An 8,326-nucleotide genomic window follows, 5' to 3' on the forward strand; every position below is an offset into this window, starting at 1 on the left:
CTATCATTGACAAATTAGACAGAGATGCCAACTTAGAGGAAGGCTAAAATTCTTCAAAAAGAATGAAATATTTTGACATCTTGGCCAATATATATGAACAAAAAAAAAATCAAATTATCAAATGACAGATTAATATCTAGATTAATTTCCTACTTTGATTTTTTTAAATTTTGATTTTAGATATTAATATTTTAATTTTATTTTGATATCGATGAACTGTTGGTCATAATTAAAAATAAAAAGAAATGAAAAAGAAAACGAAGAAAGAATGAATTTGTTTGTTTGTTGATGTTTATTTTGTAGGATAAAATCCTTAACAACATAAGATGATATATCTTTATTTGGAGTTCGTTATTGAAGATAGCTAGAGTTGCTATGATGCTTTTAGTAAATGCATACCTAAATTGTCATTGTAAGACTTTAAAATTCACTCTTATTTCTTGAAAAGCACAAATTTATGGATCGAGGGTTGTAAGCATGCTAGATCGATCAGGATGATCTAAGAAATATGATCGATCGAGGAAAGTAAGTTCCGCATCTCAGTTACAAAAATAAACATTTTAATAGAATGTGAATATTACAAAGAAAGAAAGCATTAAGAGGGAGTAATAAATTATAGGTAAGAAATAACAACAAAAAGATTGATTACATAGAAGAAATATAATTGAACATATGGACAAGTAAGTACTGGAATTGCTCTGGGTAATCGGACTCTCATTTGAAAAAGATGGAGTTCGTCACTCTAAAGCGCGAATTGAGTAACTTCATATGTAGTTAGTCACTTTGTAAGCACTCTGTTAGTTGGAAAAGAGGAGTTGCCTAGAGTGCTCTGGGGCTGCTTGTTTTCTGATTTTATTGCAAGTATGCATATGAGAATTGTATGAATTATCCGTTTCAGCAAAAAACAAAAATCTGTCTTCTTTCCTGCACATGCGCTCCAGTCGCCCCTACTTGCACATGCAAAGCATGTGATCAACCAAGAATATTTTTGTCCTGGTTTGGGCCACATGGGTTTTGGGTTTTGGTTCTTGGGCTCGGACTGTTTTAGGCCAGATGGTTTCGGGCTTATCCAAGTTGTCCTACGCTTGGCTTAGCTATTTTGGGCTGATCCAAACTCTTTAGGCTGGCCAAATGGGCAATTTCAGTACCGTATCAGGCCTCAAATGGGCCGGGGATTACTTGCATGAATCACTCCCTCCTGTCCTCATAACTTCATTTAAAAAGTTAACTCCTGTAATTAAGTATCTAAACAATTTTATAAGTGGTAAGTGGCCAAACATATTTCTTTCAAGTATCATTGACAAATAATTAACCAAACCTTGATTTGCCTTATATTTTTTACCATTTATATAGTTGGTTGATGACCGATTAAATTTTGGATATAGACAATATATTGTTATATTATGTGCCATAAGTTTTCTTATGAGATCCATTTTCCAATTCCTCTAGATATAGAACCATCATTGGATGGTCACTCTGTTTTGATTTGGTAGTATTTGAAAATGAAGATCATAGAAATCAAATTCTTGGACCGCTTAAGAAAGAAAAATGTCTATATTATGAAATGTCCTTCCAATACCCAATATTTTAGGTCATAATTACATATTAAACTATTTAATGTGTACATACATCACAAATGTTCTGCAGCCTCATCTTAGAGTAATCTTGACCAAAACCACTAAATACTAATAATTTTTCCATCATCATTCATCAAAGTCTCATCCATATCTCCCATAATCTCATTAAGATTATATTGGAATCTATTCAAGATTGATTAGTCTCCTCATGATCCAATAGATCTCATCTGCACCCTCTACAATCAAACACAGAATATTTTTCTAGAGTTGTCGAGATCTACAATATTGCAGAATATTGTTTACAAACATTATAAATAATGCACTACATCATGATGCCCAACTATGCCAGCCAATTTCCAAAGTAATGCTATATTTCATATGGTCCAGCATCAACATGTTTTATAAAATCTAGGTTACAAAATCTAGGTTATAGGACTCAATCATAAGGTTTAGAAAATTAGGGCCACTGGGAAAAATGGTCTTCATAAGGACTCATAAGCCTAACTGGCTCCAATAAAAATTTCAAGTCTAGCATATGGTTGGAGTCCTAAAACAGTAGAACTATATCTGTAATTTTTATGTCTTCATCTTTTACAACTACAAAATCCTAAAATTACTCCCCCATCAAGTTTATGGATAGAGAAAAGGATCTGGCCATTGTTTGCAGAAGGATTCGGCTTCATTACATTTTGTTGTCCATGCATTATCATCATTGATCTGCCAATATAGTTACACCAATATGTGATACACAAAATATAAAAAAGCATTCTATATTCGTTCAATTAACAGAGGAAAAAGCACATCGAACCTACACGCATTCGATAATTACGTCTGTAAGAAATGGATATGTAAAGATTTTTGTTTCCCATGCATCAAATTCCTAGTGTTATTTTTCCTTCTCTCCATAAGTGCTCGTCTCTAGAAATATTTCCGGCTCTTAGATTGCATTTTTTTATTTCATCATCAATTTTCCTTTTTCGCTCATCTTCGACATAGATCTAATGCGTCGTTCTAAATTTACAGTTTGTTTGAATGGTTTTTGGGAGACACCTTACTTGAGCCCTCCACTGCAGTCCACATGTAGGAGATTGAAGCCAAGCCATAAAAAGATTGTATTAGTTTTTCACTATCTCAATCATTCTTTAAACTCTTCTAGAGAGAGAGACAGAGAGAATCCCAGCTAAGTGTTTGACAACAGCAGAAGCATATACTGTTCATGGAGTCAGTCCATTTGGTGCCTTCACAAACAATCCTCAAAGCCATGGCTGTATTGTGCTGGTCCAACTCATTTGCCAATCCAACATGCAGAGCTCACCTCCCAAGAAATTATTAGAACACGGATGTGTGGATCCAAAGAAGTAGCCATTGTTGTCCAAAAAAAAAAAAGGGTCAACGCTCGAAACAACACTTGGTTGGAGAGATGGCAGAATGCCGACCCACCATTTATTAGTCTTTCCACGCTCGAAATGTAGCCTGGTCAAACGACATGATTGGCCAGTCTCTGCCTCTCTTTCTTACAAAGTTAACAAGTCTTCATATGGAACCTAAAAACACTTTGAAACAGAGCCAAATGTGAAGGCATCATTGCAGGGGAAATTGTCTTGCAGGAAAAACGTTCACATCCACAGTCGGCATCATTTGATGGCATCATTCTTTCCTTGGTACTGTTGATGGACAATGTGACACAAGGGCCCTCAGGAGAGGATAAGTCAACGACCATTGAATAGTACATGGAAAAGAATGGATATTTTAATTTTCCCTAATCAAGTTATCCACATTTCTGACCTTGTAACCACTCACCATGCATTTATAATTGTTTCCGCATGCTGAAAAAAATATAATAATTCAAAATTTCACCTAAAATACAAAATAGCTAAAAATATTATATAAATATATATTCATATGCACATGTTTTCTCCGTTTAATTCAAATCTAATCTCATATATCATAAATCTGATCACAAATATTCATGGCCAGCCAAAATGGATCTGTACTGCTATATCCCTAAGTCTGCATGGATTATAGGTTAGATTCATTTTGATGCCACTTGCAACAGCTTAGGACCTTCCAAAAAAGCTATTAGAAGATAGTACTTGAATTCTTTACTTCTGTGTAGATATCTAAGATGTATCTAGCGCATATTTAATATGGGACTAAATATACATGCGTACAAATTTTCTTATAAAATTATCTTATCAAATATGGATGATTATGATCAGCCAACAACCAAACCCACCCAAGCATAAATCGAAGAGGATCCAAATCCTTCATTGGAAATAGGTTTTGAAAAAATAATTTTCAAAAATCATTCTCGCTGCTCATTCATTTGTGCCTATTGTTTCGCCAAATCGGCTGTTATTTATTGTTCAAGAAAAATTTGAGCAAACTCAAGTTTGACCAGTTCTTCACCTGCACTCCACTAATGTCTGAAGTTTGCACTCTTTGGTTATGTTTATGCCTAAAGCTGATGTTTGAGCTCAATCTACTTACACATGACCCTACAGTATGAGAACCAGCCTAGTCAGACTAACCTAATAAGCATGATAACTTCATCGAGGTTAGTTCAAAATCTTGGTGCAGTCTACTACACACAAGCCTGGCTTTTATCTAACTCATTCTAAACCATTAAATGAATGGATCAGGTCAGAATCTAAATCTTCGATTCCAAGCCGATAAAAAAAGAAGAAGAAAAGTTTAGTTGAAGCCAGAGCTAGATCAATGCACCTCTTTTGATTAATTTTTCCTAGTCTGCTAACCTAGCTTGAACCATGTATGTTCCTTCTTGTAAACCATTTAGATGGATTAAAGAGAAAAAAGGGTTGGTTATCTAGTACATGCAGTCAAGTATAAAAATATGACAAATTTAATAGTGGTACAGGTTGCATGTGATGCACACCATACTCATGTGAACATTGAAGGGCTACCAATAAACCATCAATAAGAGTTTCCTTAAATTTAGTTTGGGCGCCGCTCATGGCACCTTCCTTAAATTAAAGCAGAATAGAGAAGACCAGAGTTCAAAGATTCTTTTTTTTTGTTTTTTGTTTTTTTGCTAAAGCAGATATATCATACATGGCGGATACGAATACACCCAAAAAAGTCAAAAGATAACAAGTTCCAGAGCGCTCCGAAGAAGTCTTCCTCCCCTAGCCAGAGGGTCTCTTCAGAATGGTTAGCCATATAAGAGGCTACCAAATCTGCTACCCCGTTGGCCTTTCGGTACACATGCTTTGTTTGAATGGCCATCCCCCCACACACCATAGCCCGAATGTCCATGAGCAGTGGGTGGCTGTCGTCCACACCACCCACGTTCTATTGGATCCAACCGATAACTGTTGGCTCGAAGAAGTGAAGAAGTTTGATTTTCGAGAGAGAGAGAGATCCTCGTGAAGTTTCTCATAGTAGCGAAGAAGTGGAGACAACTGGCTGGCTCGAAGAGGCTTTTGATAGTAGAGAAAAACTATGGCTCCTACTCTTAGATTTCATATTCTCTTGGATGATGTATTTTTTATGGAAGCCACCATCTTCTGTTTTCTCAAGATCAATTCTTTGATGTCAATGTTCAAAATAGAGATAAATTTGATTAGTTAATCTTATTATTAAAAATGATAGTAGTGCACTGGTGGCAGCAGACGGTGTTACATTATTTGATACTACAGTTTTGGTGGCAGAGTTCCGAGGCATATGAGAAGGTCTTACACATTCTACAAAACAGCTAAAGGCTTCAATGGTCATGTGGCTATCAAATTCATTAACTACATACACCAATTCTCAATCCATGACACATGATTGCCGGAGAATGGGAGTTTCTCTATCTTTATATAAGATGATACATGCCTATAGAGAAGTTAATAGTGTTATAACTGATGATATATACGGCCAATCATGCATAAACTGCATTATGGACTTTTGCGATAGATTTTTTTATTTTTTACATATTTTATTTTCTAAGGTGGAGTGTGTTCAAGAGTCCAAGACTATGGCTCAATTAAAATGATTGAATTAATTGATATGTATTTCCCACTACATTAGAATATAGAATGAAGCCACTGAAAGAATAGATGCCCTACAAGCCAATCGCAATATGTATTGCGAAAGATTTTTTTCTTTTGATTTGTCCAAATCATGTAAGTGATATTTAATTATGAATAAAGGCATTGTGTTTTATTATACGTTGTTTATTATATTTGTGATGAACCTCTTAGATTAGGGCAATGGTTTTAGGGCTATGATGAGATCATACTAGTGAGACCTAAAATCCTAAAACTCTAATCTTAAATATTTCTAGTCGTTGGTACATTGAGTCGGGGATCAATGTTTACCGGAAAGACTGATCTCATAGTTACTTGTGTGGAGACACTAATACAAAGATGTGGGTGCTCATTAGAGGAATGAGTTCACCGAATTGACCTGCCAAGAGAATATCTTATGAAGTCTTACTTAATATCAAAAGATGATTCTCTTAGTGGAAGTTGTGCAACTGATCCTTTGACCTGAGATCACCATGGTATCTTGTGCACATAAATCCATGTTTTGGTTTATATTTATTCATGACAATAAGTTGTGTTACTTGTGTACGAGGTCTTCTGGATATGGTGGATTGTGTATGAAGATTATGAGTAGGTCAACAAGGAATCAATCACTTCTAGTAAGAGAAGATCGCATCCCATTTATTCTAATCATATGATAATTCAGGGAGCCTTTGATCAAAGCAGAATGAAAATTAGAAAGAGTTTCTAATGTTTCATGATTCGAATTATCATTAGAATATTAAGAGAAATATGAATATAAAATTGAGTTTGACATACATTCATACTCATATACATATTCGGGATGCAGTTTGATTGAAGGATTGAATTGCACGGTAACTTGCCACTGAAGGATATTTTTGGTATTTCTACCAAATTCCATATTTTTCGGATAGATATGACACGTTGCTAGACGTCAATCTTGTCTTATAGGTTTGATCGAATTAAAGAGTTTAATTCGATCACCAATTAGAAAGGATTCTAATTGTTAAGTTCGGGTTCGCGTAGTTTGGACCTAAATCGATTAGAAGAGTTCTAATCAAGTTAGGTCAACTCGCACTCACACCTATTGCTGGCTAAGTATGGAACCCAATAAGTCACACACAAGAAAACTGATCAAGGGTCTAATTAGTTTAGATCATATTTGCAAGATGAACATGCTAGCACGTGTTGCAAACCTTAGCTCCTGATTCGAATTGGATTCAAATCTGATTCTTAATTGATCTAATTTGATTAGATCATATCCTAATATGGGTTAGCCAAGAATTGGCACCTAATTAGCTTGGTTTGAGTCTGATTGGATTAGATTTGATAAATCATTCATTTTAGGCCGTTGGATCATTATCTACCGTTGGATGAAGACATAATGGTGAGGTGGTTTGAACCCAATTGGATTGGGTTAGGTAGGGCCTTTAATCATGATCATTTGATCTTCATCAGCCATTGGATGAAGACATAATGGGATCATGATGAGGCGCCTTGGATTGGAGCCCTTGGATCATCATCAAACCGTTGGATGATGTCATAACTCTCTCTCCTTGATCATGATAGCATGAAGAGGTGCTTCCTTGGTTAGTTACGGATAAGGCATCCTTATCTCTTTATCAGATAAGGATTACATCTTATCTCTCCATAACTTTTCTATCATGATATGCTCTCTCATCAAGAGGCACATCCTCCCACGCCTCCCTTCATTGATGAAAGGATGGGATGCATGCATCCCTACGCCATCTATAAAAGGGGAGCCATTCCTCCATATTTCATCCTTCGAACTCCACCGCACTCCTCTCTTCTTTCTTTCTTACATTAGTTCCTTCTTTCTAGCATTGCTTCTAGTGTGTCCTAAGCCAAGACAAGGTGGTCTTCTTTAGGACAAAAAGATTAGAAGTGATTTTAGAAGGTGAAAGAAAAATAGAGGAAAAAGAAAACAAGCCAAATTAAATCCTTTGGAAGGATTTATCATTAAGGATCAAAGTCATTGGAGCCAAAGTCTTGAATCAAGCTTCGTGTGGATCACCATAGGAGGGTGGACACTTGAACGCCTCGTGGAGATCATTCATATTGGATTAGCGTTAGAGGTATTCTTCTATTCCTACATTTATATTTTTATATTATTTGATTGTTACCATTAAGGTGATCTAGGCTTATAAGGATTTTATGTTAAGGGACTTTATTAAGAAATTTTTAAAATTCGTAGCTTTCACTGCCCATTATGACATGTTAGAACCCTATAGCCACCACATGCATCATGAACAATATTTTGTAATATATTTCACAATATGGACAAAGTGGTTTCCTGTTTAGAAATGAGATGGATAAAATGAGAATAAGCTGCAATTATCCTTCATGAATACATTTAATTCTAGAATATGGGATTAGTGTTTTTTTTTTCCTGTTGGATAAATAAATTTTGTCCGGCCCATATCATGATTAAGATGTACCATAGTACAACTAACAGCAAAATAAATATCTTCCTTTGAGAAGACAAAATTGCTGACAGTTTAATATTTTTTCGTTCATTAAAATATTCCTGATGATTTCATAAATAGCTTTATGATATAATCTCAAATAAAAATAACTTTAGAGGAGTCATATTTTAATTTTGATTCTAAAAAAAATGTGAATGCCTTAATTTTGCAAAATTCAATCTTGACTCTCCCGTAGCATTCAAATTGTAAACTCATTAAAAAATAAGGCCAATCCAATTTTTATTCCAATTTC

Source organism: Phoenix dactylifera, chromosome 2 (genome assembly GCF_051530095.1).
Source record: "Phoenix dactylifera cultivar Ajwa chromosome 2, Ajwa_hap1_PhDact_Kaust_v1.1, whole genome shotgun sequence".
Lineage (NCBI taxonomy): Eukaryota > Viridiplantae > Streptophyta > Magnoliopsida > Arecales > Arecaceae > Phoenix > Phoenix dactylifera.